We start from the raw sequence: 13,613 nt of genomic DNA on the forward strand, positions 1-13,613 counted from the left end.
TTCCGAGTGGCAGATTATATTTTAATACTTGATCATTGTAAAATAAAATTTGTAATGCAGGTGGACTGTACCCCTTACTTGTGAGTGCAGACCCTCCACAACCTCTCCTACTAGTTCTAAAGTCACTGTATCATTGAAACAAATATGTTGTACTGCAGAAGGAACGTCTGAACTGGATTCTGAGACTGGATGGTGGCAGTCATTACAGATTAGTTCACACTGCCTGTTGCAACCATATGTTATGAATGCAGCTTGGGGGTGAAGGAAGCATGGCCTACTGTATTACAGTTTTTATTAAAATGTTTCATTTTATTCCTTTTATTGTTTTGCTTTTTCCTTTATTTCACAATGTTTGTGTTGCAGTATATTCCATTACTTGAAATTTCAGTGTTTTGAGAATTCATTGCTTAGTGTTTAATCTTTTATGGTATTGTTTACTGTGGCTATTGGCCTAAGAGCAAGTGAAGTGAAAAGTGGCTGGGGTTTATCAGGGCTTGGCATTAGAGTGCCAAACAGAGGGACAAAAAGTCCTTAACCATGGACATTCAGACCAAAGATTTAATTCTTTTTCTTGAGTGTGGATGTGTTTCCTCTGCACTTAAGGTGTATATCTGCACATTAAAATGTTTGTACCATTACTCTTATCTATTTACTTCACGGATTATATAGTTCTAGTAGTTTCTAAGCCTCTCCTTGGTCTGTCTAACCCATTGTTATCTATGGAGAGCATTCTGTAGTGACACTCCACATAATGAATTATGTTCTTAGATTACGTTTATAGAGTGTAAATCACCATAGACTGTGTTGTCTGCTTCTTTCATGACCTGAAAACTCTTTATGCATATGGAAGTCACTGCATTCTGTAGCTGGATAATACAGTGAGGTTTATCTCGATGTCTTTCATCATAAAATGATATTCTCTTCCTAGTCAAAACTATTCGTCTTATGAATTGTGCCCATATTGTCTCCTTTTCCCAAATACTGATTTATCTGATTCTCAGCCTGTTTGATATCTTGGAGGAGGCCTTAGTTATAATCCAGACCACTTTATCTATGCCCGAGTTCAGCACCTGTAATGCCTTTAGACCACATAACTGTGGTGGAGTATCTGTATTTGTCACAGACCCCATTATCTCTGAAAGATCTCTCATGATCCCTAGAACTTCCAGATGTCCAAGTTACACTGAATAAGTCTTAACTACCACATCACTGCTGGCTACAGATCATCTGTTGTGCTTCTTGGTTACCATAATAATTGCCAAAGTGCTTTAGATAAAATTATAATCTATCATCTCAGTACTGTTGCCCTAGGAGACTTTAACAAAACCGGACATGAAATGATACACCTTTACCACCGATAATAAACATGTGCAATGCTTCTTAGGCATTAATACCAATTTTATTCATTCTTCCCACTAGAGGCCTAAATACCCTGTATATTGCCTTCTCATTCATGGCTCCTTCTTGCATCTTCATCTCCCTTGTTAAATCTGACCAGACCTCCATTATCTTTTCCTGTAAAATTGTCGATAGCCCCACTGCAGATACCAACATCTTTACAGTTTTCTCAAAAGCAAACCCATTGCAACACATAGATGAGCTAAATAAATTCCAGAATTCCCTTCCTCTTGATGAGTCCATTGCCAAAGTTACTCCCTACACCTTTGATTTCTACTAACACCTAAATAGTTGCAGTGAGGAAGTTCCAGTTCCTATCTATTCCTAATATAGAGGGAAATTTAAAATGAGGTGGAGTACTCGTATCTGTAAAATGTTTAGCAAAATAAGACAATCAGTTAATACAGTAAATTTCCTTGTTCTCATTCAAAAATGCACTGAAAGTGGAGAGCAAAAATCTTTAATGCACCATTAAAAAGTGTAAAACTGAGTATGAACTCAGGGTAGTCACTTCCACAAAGGGAATTATAAATCCTTTAACTATGTCAGGAAGCTAAGCAGTAACAGCCACTAGACTGTGAGGTTGCCTACAATAATAGTGCTCACAGGGATCCCAAGGAAACTGGCAGTATTCTAGATGATAAATTTACCTTCAACATTACTGTACCCACCCACTGAGTTATTCCCTCTATCCACTAAACCTTCCCCGTAAAATTGCCAAGTTGTATTATGAGTCTGGATAATGTATGGGATTGCCTACTTATTGATGCTAAAAATAGCTTGGCTAAACCCTCTCAGCTACACAGGTTGCATTCCTGATGCTTGGAGTGCTGCCACTGTGAACCCACTACCCAGCATCTGACCTAACAGTGATCCGGGCAGTTATACATCCATTAGTGTCACCTGTCCTGTATGTAAGGCTATGGCATCCATCATAGCCAAGCTTATTAGCACAGGCATAGGCAATTATCTGGCCACTGACCCCAGACCAGTCTGTGGACAATGGTCACTGTGCCTATTTTGACCATACCAAAGCCTTCAGTATACTCCACAATGTGTGTGTTATTGGTAAGCTTACTAATCTTAATGTTAATCCCTGCATTATGTGTTGGATGGCTAACTGACTGTCAAACTGAACCCTCATAGTGAATGTTCAGGAACTTCTTGTGAATATAGAAATGTTACTTATAGAACAAATGTGAAAATGTTACTAATGGTGTGCCACAGGGCTCAGTATAAGGCCTCCTCCTTTTCAGTATATATTTGACTGATATCCAGTCTGACATGTCAGGCTTGTGATTATTTTGCATTTGCTGATGACTGCAAATTGCATGAGGTATCAACTTGCCTTCTCACAGACAGTAACTTCATAAAGGGCTTGCCTTTGCTAGTTTTTGGCTTACAAACAGAGGTCTTAAGCTAATGCTATGAATGCAGTGTGTTTCTGTTTGATAGAAAAATGTCACTTTGTATCATTTCGTCAGGGACTGTGGTGCCTCTGTTGAAGATTCACTATTATACCATGACCCCCCCAAAACGTGCACGCTGATTGGCCAGCGTGCCCGTTGTAAATCGAGTTATACTAATGGAAAAAGGTCCGGTCGCCCGGACTTTTTTCCATTAGTATAACTCGTTTTTTAAAACACTGTCTCACTATGTTAAATGGGTTTAACATAGCGAGACAGCTTTAAAATAAGCAACGGAGATCTCCGTTGCTTATTTTAAACTGTCTCGCCATGTTAAACCCATTTAACATAGCGACAGTGTTTTAACGGAGAAAGCAAGATCTCCGTTGCTTTTTGAAGTGTCTCGCTATGTTAAATGAGTTTAACATAGCGAGACAGTTAAAATAAGCAGCGGAGATGTCCGTTGCTTATTTTAAAACTGTCTCGCTATGTTAAACTCATTTAACATAGCGAGATTAAAAAGCAACGGAGATCTTGCTTTCTCCGCTTTTGCTCACAACTCTGATGTACTGCGCGGCGCAGTACATCAGAACTGCCGCGGATGCCAGACATCTGCGGAAGGGCAGTAAACAGGCATTATACTATGCCATTATTTAAGAAAAGTAATAGTTTCTTTTCTTAAATAATGTCATGGTATAATAGCAATAACCCACTTCTGGGTGTGGGTAATGCTAAATTTACCCACGGTTGGCTTTGTTTGGTTCCTCGGGCCTTGCCCTCGGGACCAAACCACGCCAACCGTGGGTAAATTTAGCATTACCCACACCCAGGCGTGGGTTATTGCTATATTATTTGCTTATCATGTCTTTGTAGTAGTTGAGAATTCTTTCTTTTTAAACCATCTAATTTCCAAAGTCATCTCTTGTAGAGCTAAAGCATTTTGCTGAATTTGAGAAGTCTGTGAAATTTTTACTTAAAAAAAACAAAAAACTTTAGTCTTGGGTCCCTTAATTCACCAGACAGACTGACAGCATTCTTCTTGTGCTCAGTCATCTACTGAGTCCTTTGAGGTGACCTTTGCCATATTTTTTCTAGCCTTGAAGGACACTGTCTTATTAAACTTCTTGCAGCTCTGCAGAACTAATGACTCCTCACACACTTGTACCAAGTATATTATACTGTATCAACAAATAACTAACACTTGTTGGTGGCCTAGGTACCTAACCCAGTGCATTCCACACACCTGTGGAACAAGATTCCCCCTTTATGTCGCACAAAACAGTACTCTAGCCATGTTCAAAGTTAATATTGATACTTGGATGGGCAGTCAGAAATCCTACCCCCAGGTTATCTTGCATAGCCCTTCTAGACAAAGAGGGCAAACACTGTTGATCAGACCCATTAATCTCACTACTTCTGTACGTAAGAGGTGTTTGGGTTAGCAGTCAGTGACTGCTTGCCCATTATCACCCTAGGGTTTCACTTACGTGCCTTCTCTAGTGGTGCTCGTGTGTGGAGTGGAACCAGAACAGAGTCTGTTTCACTTGATAAAGCTAGGGCAGCTCAGTAGTCAAAGTGGAAACACTTTGGTGGTCTGTGGTTAAACAGGCTAGATGGTGCAGTTTGTTAACCACTTTCACAAATACAGGATCTTCTCTTCATCACTGGTGACATTATTTAAGGAGTACAACTTTTAAGGGAGTATGTCTTACTGGTAGGTGTCCTCTTTGTTTGCTAAAATCCCGAGCATGTGCAAGAGCTTTGTACACCACTAATTTGGTACATCTGCTGTTAAAGAAGAATGCCAATGTAAAACCTGCTCACTGCATGAAGTATCTCCCAGCTTCCTTAGTTTGTGCGGAACCAGACGGATGGAATATTTATTTGTTTTTAACCAGGTAAATGAGCTGGTCATTAAGAGATATTAAATGATCCTCTTCAGGTATGAAGTCAGCCACAAGACTGAGATAAAATGGGATTCATGGGGTTAGTTTAGAGTATCAAGTCAGCCTGTATGTTTCAGAAGATCAGAGGAAGCTGCACTGCTAGAAAAAAACCTATACAGGCATAGATCTAATATGCATGTTCCACACAGCAGCCAGGGATCATCAGTGCCAATGTTTTCAGGCTGTTTTGGAAATGGACATTCCTGTATGTTTTCCATACCTTCCCATGTGTCAGAGTGTGCTACTCAACCAGGCAAACATCAGGCTCACAATATCTTTGTGGTACCCATATTTGTTTTGGTCATTCCCCCAGATTGCTTTTTTAACACCTTTATTAAAATATCACTTAACTCTTAGACACACACAGTAATATAAACTATTTTTTTCCATTTACACACATTATACATTGCATGTTCTCTCTTTATTTTTTTTTTATAACAACTGCCTTTCAGTCCAACATTACATAAATCACTCAATTCCTGCCTCCCCCTTAAACCTCAGTCCTTCTCCTCAACATTATTGCACATGTATTGTTCCCACAAATTCCACTCATTTCTATGTAATTTGCTCCTTCCTTTTTTCCAAAGATCACTCGTTTAGTTCTTTTACTTCTTTTAGAATCATCAGTACTTCTTATAAACTGGATTTTCTAGTAATTTTATTTTCTGTTAACCAACAGAATTAAACTTAATAACACCTTACTATCTCTAGGAAATTCTGATCCTGTGTCCCTGCTCAAAGGAATCATTTCCTTAGTTACAGGCATCAGTAATTCTGACAGAGTGCTCTGTAGGTGATTTTGTAAATCTGCCAGCTCAAGTTATTCCAAAAAAAATTTACCTCTTTTTTCCCCATCACACCTTTAGCATTTGCTATCTACTTGAGAAAAAAAAATTCTTTGAAGTCTGTTTGGAGTGTAAAATACCTCTGCAAACATTGGAAGCCATACATATGTCCTCCCATTGTTTTCTTGTAAATTGCTTTTCCAGTCTATCTTCCCAGTCTTTTCTAGCCTCCTTTGATCGATTCTTATAGTTATTATACTATAGTTTATATCGTTACTAAGACACTGTCTGGTTCGATTCTCAGCTAGAGCGTCTTCTGCGTACCTTCGTTGAAGGTTGTGCGTCAGGCCTGGCAAGCCGGTACGTAAAAATCAACTGCCAGTCATTAGCGACCGGAGTTCCGCTGTGGTGACCCCTAACCGGGAAAAGCCGAAAGACACAAAGAAAACAGAAACTTATCTTCTAGATTTGACTAAATATCTACTCCCTTGACCTTTTCACTTTGCCTGTACTCTGATATGTCTTACTTGCAGTCCAGATGTCTTCTTGGCCTCGCCCCACTCTATTACCTTTCTCTCTTCAGTTATTTGCCGCAAATACCTTGGTTCCATTGTTAATTTTCTAAATTCCAACTCCATCTTGCCTGTTTTATGTACCCCTATTTGCAGCCATCACTGTTGTCAAACTCCCCTTTCTCCATTCTTGTGTTAGCATAGTTCTTAGAATAATGCAAATTTGTGGATATAATATTCTGCATGGTGGTAATTATTCTCTTTAAGGATCTGCATCCAAAATCACACTCACTCCTTATTTTTTGAACCAAGATTCTCAAGATTTGTGTCTTGAGATTAGCTGCTTATACCTCACCCTAGCCCCAGCCACATATGCACCACTCATCGTATGTCCACGAAAAACCCTATCTGTTGTCCAAGTCAGCCTTTTCTCACGATTCATCCCATTGTCTCTTTCTCCTAGTCTGTGCACTTCCACACCTGTTTGTGCTATTGTTTTGCACCTGTCTGCCTGAGTACATAGGTTGGTACTGAGCTATCTGCCCGAAGGCATATATTAGCCCATCCACGTTGTGCGATATTCACCGCCCCTTTAGTAGTTCCCTAGACCCTTGTACTAGCAGCTAGTACCCTTGGCCCCTATCTAGTAGCGCTGTTGGTGTTGGTTCCTCTTGAAGAGTGATAGTGAGGGGCTCTGTCTTATGTAGATCGGGACCCTGTTCCATAGTAAGGGAAGTCTCTGCGAAGGGAATCTGTCCCTCCAGCATGTTCTATTCATTGTTGTGTTGAGGTTTATATCCTTAGAGCGTGTAGCTCGAGTTGATTTGGTTTTGCTAAGATGGAGCATGTTCAACAATTCTGGGTTGGACATGGCTCTGCACGTTAGACAGAGATCGCCTCCGAGAAAGCGGTATGCAACAGAGAACAGTCTTAGCTTTTTCAATTGTGCTGCATAGGGCAACTGTTTGAGGCCAGTAATCCTCTTGGTTAGGTACCTTTGTGGTCTCTTCAGCTGCTGGAGATGTCTAGCCAGGTACATTCCAATTGGTGCATTGTACTCAATAATGGGTCTGATGAGGGAAGAGTAGAGGGGCACCATTACATCCTTAGAACTTGATGCGAACCCTTTCGTGATCAGATGGGTCACATAGAAGGATTTTCTAACCACTTTGGCAACATGGTTATCAAAGGAAAGCTGACTATCTGCTTGGGTCCCTAGATCCCTTTTTCTTTTTCAGATTTCAGGGGATTACCTCCTATGTTGTAGTTTGCGGGTACTCTGTTTTCTCAAAAGGGGATTACTACGCATTTTTTTGCATTTAGCATGAGGCCATGGCTTTGACACCATGCATCAGTCTCATTTAGGCCCTTCTGGAGGATCTCCATGTCGACCAGAGACTCTAATACAGCACCCAGTTTGCAGTCATCCGCAAACTTAGTCAGCCACAGCCCTTCCGTGCTTGCCTGTACTTCTGAGAAGTATATGCCAAACAGGAAGGGCCCCAGGACAGAGCCCTGAGGCACACCACTCATTACTGGTCTGGATTCAGACATAGATCCCGCTACTCTTACTTTATGGGATCTGTCTGAGAGCCAGTTTGCGATCCATCTTGTGACATAAGGGTTTATGCCCAGGCTGGTGAGCTTATCAATAATACCTGAATGGGGAATGGTGTCAAATGCTTTAGCAAGGTCAAGGTAAGTGCGGGGTTAATTCCTTTTGGAGCTCGCGTATGACACAGCCTGGGACACCATCTGGTCCCATGGAGGCAGTGTTTTTAGCTTTAGACAGAGCCTTGTTAACCAGCATGATAATGATCATGTATAACCTTATTTCCTATCCTCTTTTCTCTTTCATCCTTCTCCTTTCCATAATAATTTGGCCCTATCTCCAAAAAAAAAAAAAAAAAGGTTGCCCTTCTCCTCCCCTGCACGTTATTATATGTTGTCCCTTTGTCCAATCCTGTACTGTTCTTCTTTTCCTGCTTTATAATACGGCCCTTTCCTTCTCTTTTATGCATCAGTCAGGTGCCCACATATGAGGATACTACAGCTATGAAGATATTTTCTGTGGCACCCAGTACCATCCTGCTGAGGTATGTGGTAACATGTATAACTTAGCTACTACAAGTACTTTATGTTGAGGTAAGGCAGTTTGTCTTCACATCTTCTGGTTTTGCAAGAGTGAGCTCTGAAGTGAGGCACTGTTTTCTTGAGAGTGTTGTGCATGTCTGTGTATGAATTTCACTGCATGGTTGTGTCCACCTGTATAGCTGCTGAACATCTCCTTTGTGTACCCTGAAATATAGTTAGGTGCACTGAAGTACTACCCGTGTTCATTTGGATATGTAACTTTTCCTGTGTTGCCACAAAATGCCAATTAGCTGCACAAGGCTTGCTCTGAAGTAAAGTGTATTTCTATGAATCTGAGCATTTGAACTAACGAACTGTTGCATTAACTGAAACTGTAAGTTAGCCAGCCAACTGGGCACTACAATTCATATTATTAGATAAGATTAATGTTCAACCATTTGACACATTTCTTAAAGGTTAAACAGTGGAATGGATTTTGTAACATCTGTAGGTACTTGACTCAGATTCTGTCTACCTTAGCGCAATATTAGTGTAAAAGGTTGACAAACATTACACATTTTCTAAAGGTACTTTTTACTGACGTAACTACTGCTCTGTTAGGAAGAATAATCTTCCCAAACAGTAACTGTGGGAAAGCTGGCATTCATATGGGAGCAATGACTTTAAATTCTCCTGCCAGTCTTATTGCAGAGCAGACGACATTGCACTTGATAAATAATGAAGCCGAGCAGTCATTTTTTAACAAGTCCATTTTTTTATTTTCCCAATTTAGCTACTTATCTAGTTTTTCCAACATCGCTTCTTTATAAAAAAATGTAATATTCTGAGAATGAAATGCCTAGAAGTTTGACCTGTATACCTCTATAACGTGGACTGTCATAGTTACTACTTTTTCTTTTTTTCTCAGTAAGTTGGGGGAAAAGCCACTGCAAAAATGATATCAGGCATAGAGCTTCCCACTAGATAAGATGGCAAATCAAAGGTTGTTTCTTAAACAGTCATTTTCTAAACTTTAGTTGTAATACTTAATTAGATCTTTTCTTATAGTTCCTCTCGAGTTGTGTCGCTACCTTCTTTGTCTCATTTCATTGATTTCCACCATCTGAGCAGCTGTTTAGTAGAAGCCTGAAGGGTTCTCTGAGTGCATCACACTTTATTCACACTGACTTGAAAGGGTACAGCAGTACCTTTAACAACAGGTTTTGAGACCCCTGCCAAGTAATCACTTGCTCATTTCATATTACCTAGTAATTATTTTCCTATGGCTGAGGCAAAGTGTTACTATTTCTCATTATTATCAATGGTGTTGCTGCTCAGTAGCCAATTTGAATTACCAAATCTGCAGAACCATTGTATGATATAGGAAGAAAATTGCCATCCCAGCAATTTTAGAGCACGTCTGTTCATCCCATACGCTGTTACCACCCTTCCCTATCAGTCTGAGAAAGAAAGAAGTAAAAAGTGTGGCAGAAGGCGATGATCTCTAAACACTATATGACCATCCAACTGCTACAGTTTAAAGACCAGGGTACTAATGAGTTCACACCTTTGTTTTGCAAGGGGGTTACTCCAAACATTTAAAAACAAAGTGGTAGTGCTCTCTCTCAAGTGCAAGTGAGCCTAAAATAGCAGAAACAAAAACAGCAAGTCCATACCTCAGCTGTAGTATAAAAAACATTTTATAAAGCTCTACTTTTGTTTTTGAGAAAGGTATGTATGTAATCCTGTAACTCACACCAGTTTGGTAGTGTAAGTATCTGCTAGGTGGTGCAGAGGACTAATGGCCCTGACTATGACCCAGACAACCTGAGTTTGACTAGCAAGGGAGGGAGTCGTAATTGTTGGCTTACCCATTCCATGAGGAGGGCAGGATGTGAGTGCGAATCAGCCACAAAAGGCTGCACAAAAGCCACGGACTGGGCAACGGGTTTGGCTTCTCAAGCCACTGACTATAACTCTCTAGGAACATATGCATGTCAGAGGGAGAGCATTAGAGGTCCTATGGAATCTAGAATAACTACCACTGGGTGATGCTGGTACTGAGGGAAAAACGCCTCTGGTCTGTAGCCAAGGGACGTGGAAAAATTCACCTTCAGATCCAGTATCACGAATAAGCCAGATTCGCCTAGGTGATGGGCCAAGGCTCCCTAGCTGCCATCAGTGTTCCACAGATAAGGTCATCTACTGGCCCTGGTTTGAGAATCAAGCTAGACTCTCCAAGCTGTAATGAAGGGTGCTCACCTCTATGGAGTGCAGTCAGATGGCTGGGAAATAGGCAAGAAGAACATAGCAAGATCATGGCTGCCTGGATGATGGTCCTTCTAGACAGGTATCGCCCTGTGCTGGAGATACCCGGGATAGGGGAATAAATGGGCTCAAGTACCAAATGGGGAGGATTGATGGTCAGCAGACACATCAGTAAAAAATACCTAGGAAAAAATTTATTTTATTTTATTTTACATTTGTTGACTGGGCTAGTCTGGCTGGATACATGTCCATTTTCAGCAGAGATGACAGGTGATGTGTAAAGACAAGTAAGTGGAGGAAAGTAGTATAGGAAAATTAATAAGCAGGGGAGTTGCTGGTAGTGTACACCGGAGTGGATAGAAAAGGAGAGAAAGGAGAGGACTATATAGTTGGCTTAATTAGCTTAGCTCAGTCAGGATTAGAGCAGGACATTAGGATTGAAATAAAAATAGTTTTAGTTGTTTTTGAAAAAAGGTGAGATGAGCCTAAAGAGTGTCAGTTCTATAGGGTTTTTATTCAGTATGACCCAACAGCATTAGCAAATGAGTCACCTGCTTTATTTATGGGGTTTGTGGGTAGGTGTAGAGATGAGATTTTGGGCTAGAGACACCCCCTGGTAGTTTGCAGTAAGAAGGGCTTAAGTCTATAGAGGGGCACCTATTTTTTTGTTAACATTTGATGGTAGATCAATGTGGCAGTCAAAAGTTTAGTTGATTGTCAATAGTAACACCCTAGTAAGCTTAGTGGAACAATCAGGTTTAATGATAGTGCCATTGCTACAATGGAAAAGGTGATCGAGGCAGATTTAGGGGTGAGTAGTAGTAGTAGTTTTTTTTTTGGGATTAGGGAGGAGACAGATAGTTGGAACCATTGTTCTGCAGCCGTAATGATAGTTTGTTCAACAGTTTTACTACTAAGTCAGTTAATGATAGGCATAATGTAAGTGATAAATCAAAAAACATTACTAGGTATTTAAATGCAGTGACATTTCAGGAATCATTGCGTTACTGTCAACTGTGGAGAAATTAGAAGGAACACATTTTAAGTAGTCTGCTTTCTAAATACTGTGGTTCTGGACTCTCATTTTATACACTGTACATATTTACTACAGAAATCCATCTGAATACTATTTAATTACCAGATATCACACTGTACATATGTACTACAGAAATCCATCTGAATGCTATTTAATTACCAGATATTACACTGTACATATGTACTACAGAAATCCATCTGAATGCTATCTAATTACCCGATATTACACTGTACATATGTACTACAGAAATCCATCTGAATGCTATTTAATTACCCGATATTACACTGTACATATGTACTACAGAAATCCATCTGAATGCTATTTAATTACCAGATATTACACTGTACATATGTACTACAGAAATCCATCTGAATGCTATCTAATTACCCAATATTATACTGTACATATGTACTACAGAAATCCATCTGAATGCTATTTAATTACCCGATATTACACTGTACATATGTACTACAGAAATCCATCTGAATCCATCTGAATGCTATTTAATTACCAGATATTACACTGTACATATGTACTACAGAAATCCATCTGAATGCTATTTAATTACCAGATATTACACTGTACATATGTACTACAGAAATCCATCTGAATGCTATTTAATTACCAGATATACTGTTTATATGTACTATAGAAATCCATCTGAATGCTATTTAATTACCAGATATTACACTGTACATATGTACTACAGAAGTCCATCTGAATGCTATTTAATTACCAGATATTACACTGTACATATGTACTACAGAAATTCATCTGAATGCTATTTAATTACCAGATATTACATTGTACATATGTACTGCAGAAATCCATCTGAATGCTATTTAATTACCCGATATTACACTGTACATATGTACTACAGAAATGCTATCTAATTTCCCAATATTACACTGCTACAGAAATCCATCTGAATGCTATTTAATTACCAGATATTACACTGTACATATGTACTACAGAAGTCCATCTGAATGCTATTTAATTTCCCAATATTACACTGTACATATGTACTACAGAAGTCCATCTGAATGCTATTTAATTACCAGATATTACACTGTACATATGTACTACAGAAGTCCATCTGAATGCTATTTAATTACCAGATATTACACTGTACATATGTACTACAGAAGTCCATCTGAATGCTATCTAATTTCCCAATATTACACTGTGCATATGTACTACAGAAATCCATCTGAATGCTATTTAATTTCCCAATATTACACTGTGCATATGTACTACAGAAATCCATCTGAATGCTATTTAATTTCCCAATATTACACTGTACATATGTACTACAGAAATCCATCTGAATGCTATTTCATTTCCCAATATTACACTGTACATATGTACTACAGAAATCCATCTGAATGATATTTAATACAGAGAGAGAACGGAAAGAGGAGGAGGAGCTGATAATATAAATATATGCACAGGAAATGACAGGTAAACCTTGTACACTATAGAAAAGATGAAGAGGGGAGGAAGGAAGGGGTTCAAGGATGGTATCCTGTCTCAGTTTTAGATTAAGACCACAGAACATTAAAATTCAAGAAGTAAGGAGAGAGTGTTAATTTGGATCCAGATCCTTAAGGAGAATAACAACACCTATACAGAATATTATATTCGTAAAGCAGCAGAAAGCATTCTAAGAACTAAGACAACATATGAATGGTGAAATGAGATTCCACCAATAAGGATGACTGCACTTATGGGTGCAGAGAATAGGCAGGAGGGGGCTGGAATTTACTGGAGAAAACTGGCAAAGGAGCCAAGGTATTGGGAGCAAATAACTAGAGAGGGAAAGATGATAGGATGGGAAGACACCAAGAAAACATTTGAACTGCAAGCTGAGACGGTCTTCCCTATCAGAGTATAGGCAAAGAGAAAGGGATAGGGGACTCCTAAGTGAAAGGCCTGCTCTGATAGAGTTTAAAGTTGAATCTGGAACAGAAGCTGCTGTTAAAAACGGATAATTAGTAGGACATATAAAATATTGCACAATAACTATATTAATTAATCAGAGGTGGTTAGAAAAGATTGAGAAGAGTGATTGAATAAGGAATTCATAAGGAAACTGTGGGAGGACATATGTATGGCTCTCCAGTATGCAGTGAAGTCTAGATGATTTAGGGTTTGGGCTTGGAAGTGTTTGCACAGCTATTTTTGTACCC

At 39.4% G+C, this 13,613-nt stretch overlaps 1 protein-coding gene across 1 annotated transcript in view; it reads left to right on the forward strand.

Moving 5' to 3' along the window:
* The window catches only part of THADA (THADA armadillo repeat containing), a 3,943,996-nt gene that overhangs the window by 3,190,732 nt on the left and 739,651 nt on the right, over positions 1 to 13,613 (forward strand). The window lies entirely within an intron of this gene.

Source organism: Protopterus annectens, chromosome 6.part0, assembly GCF_019279795.1.
Source record: "Protopterus annectens isolate FY-2018-M chromosome 6.part0, PAN1.0, whole genome shotgun sequence".
Lineage (NCBI taxonomy): Eukaryota > Metazoa > Chordata > Ceratodontiformes > Protopteridae > Protopterus > Protopterus annectens.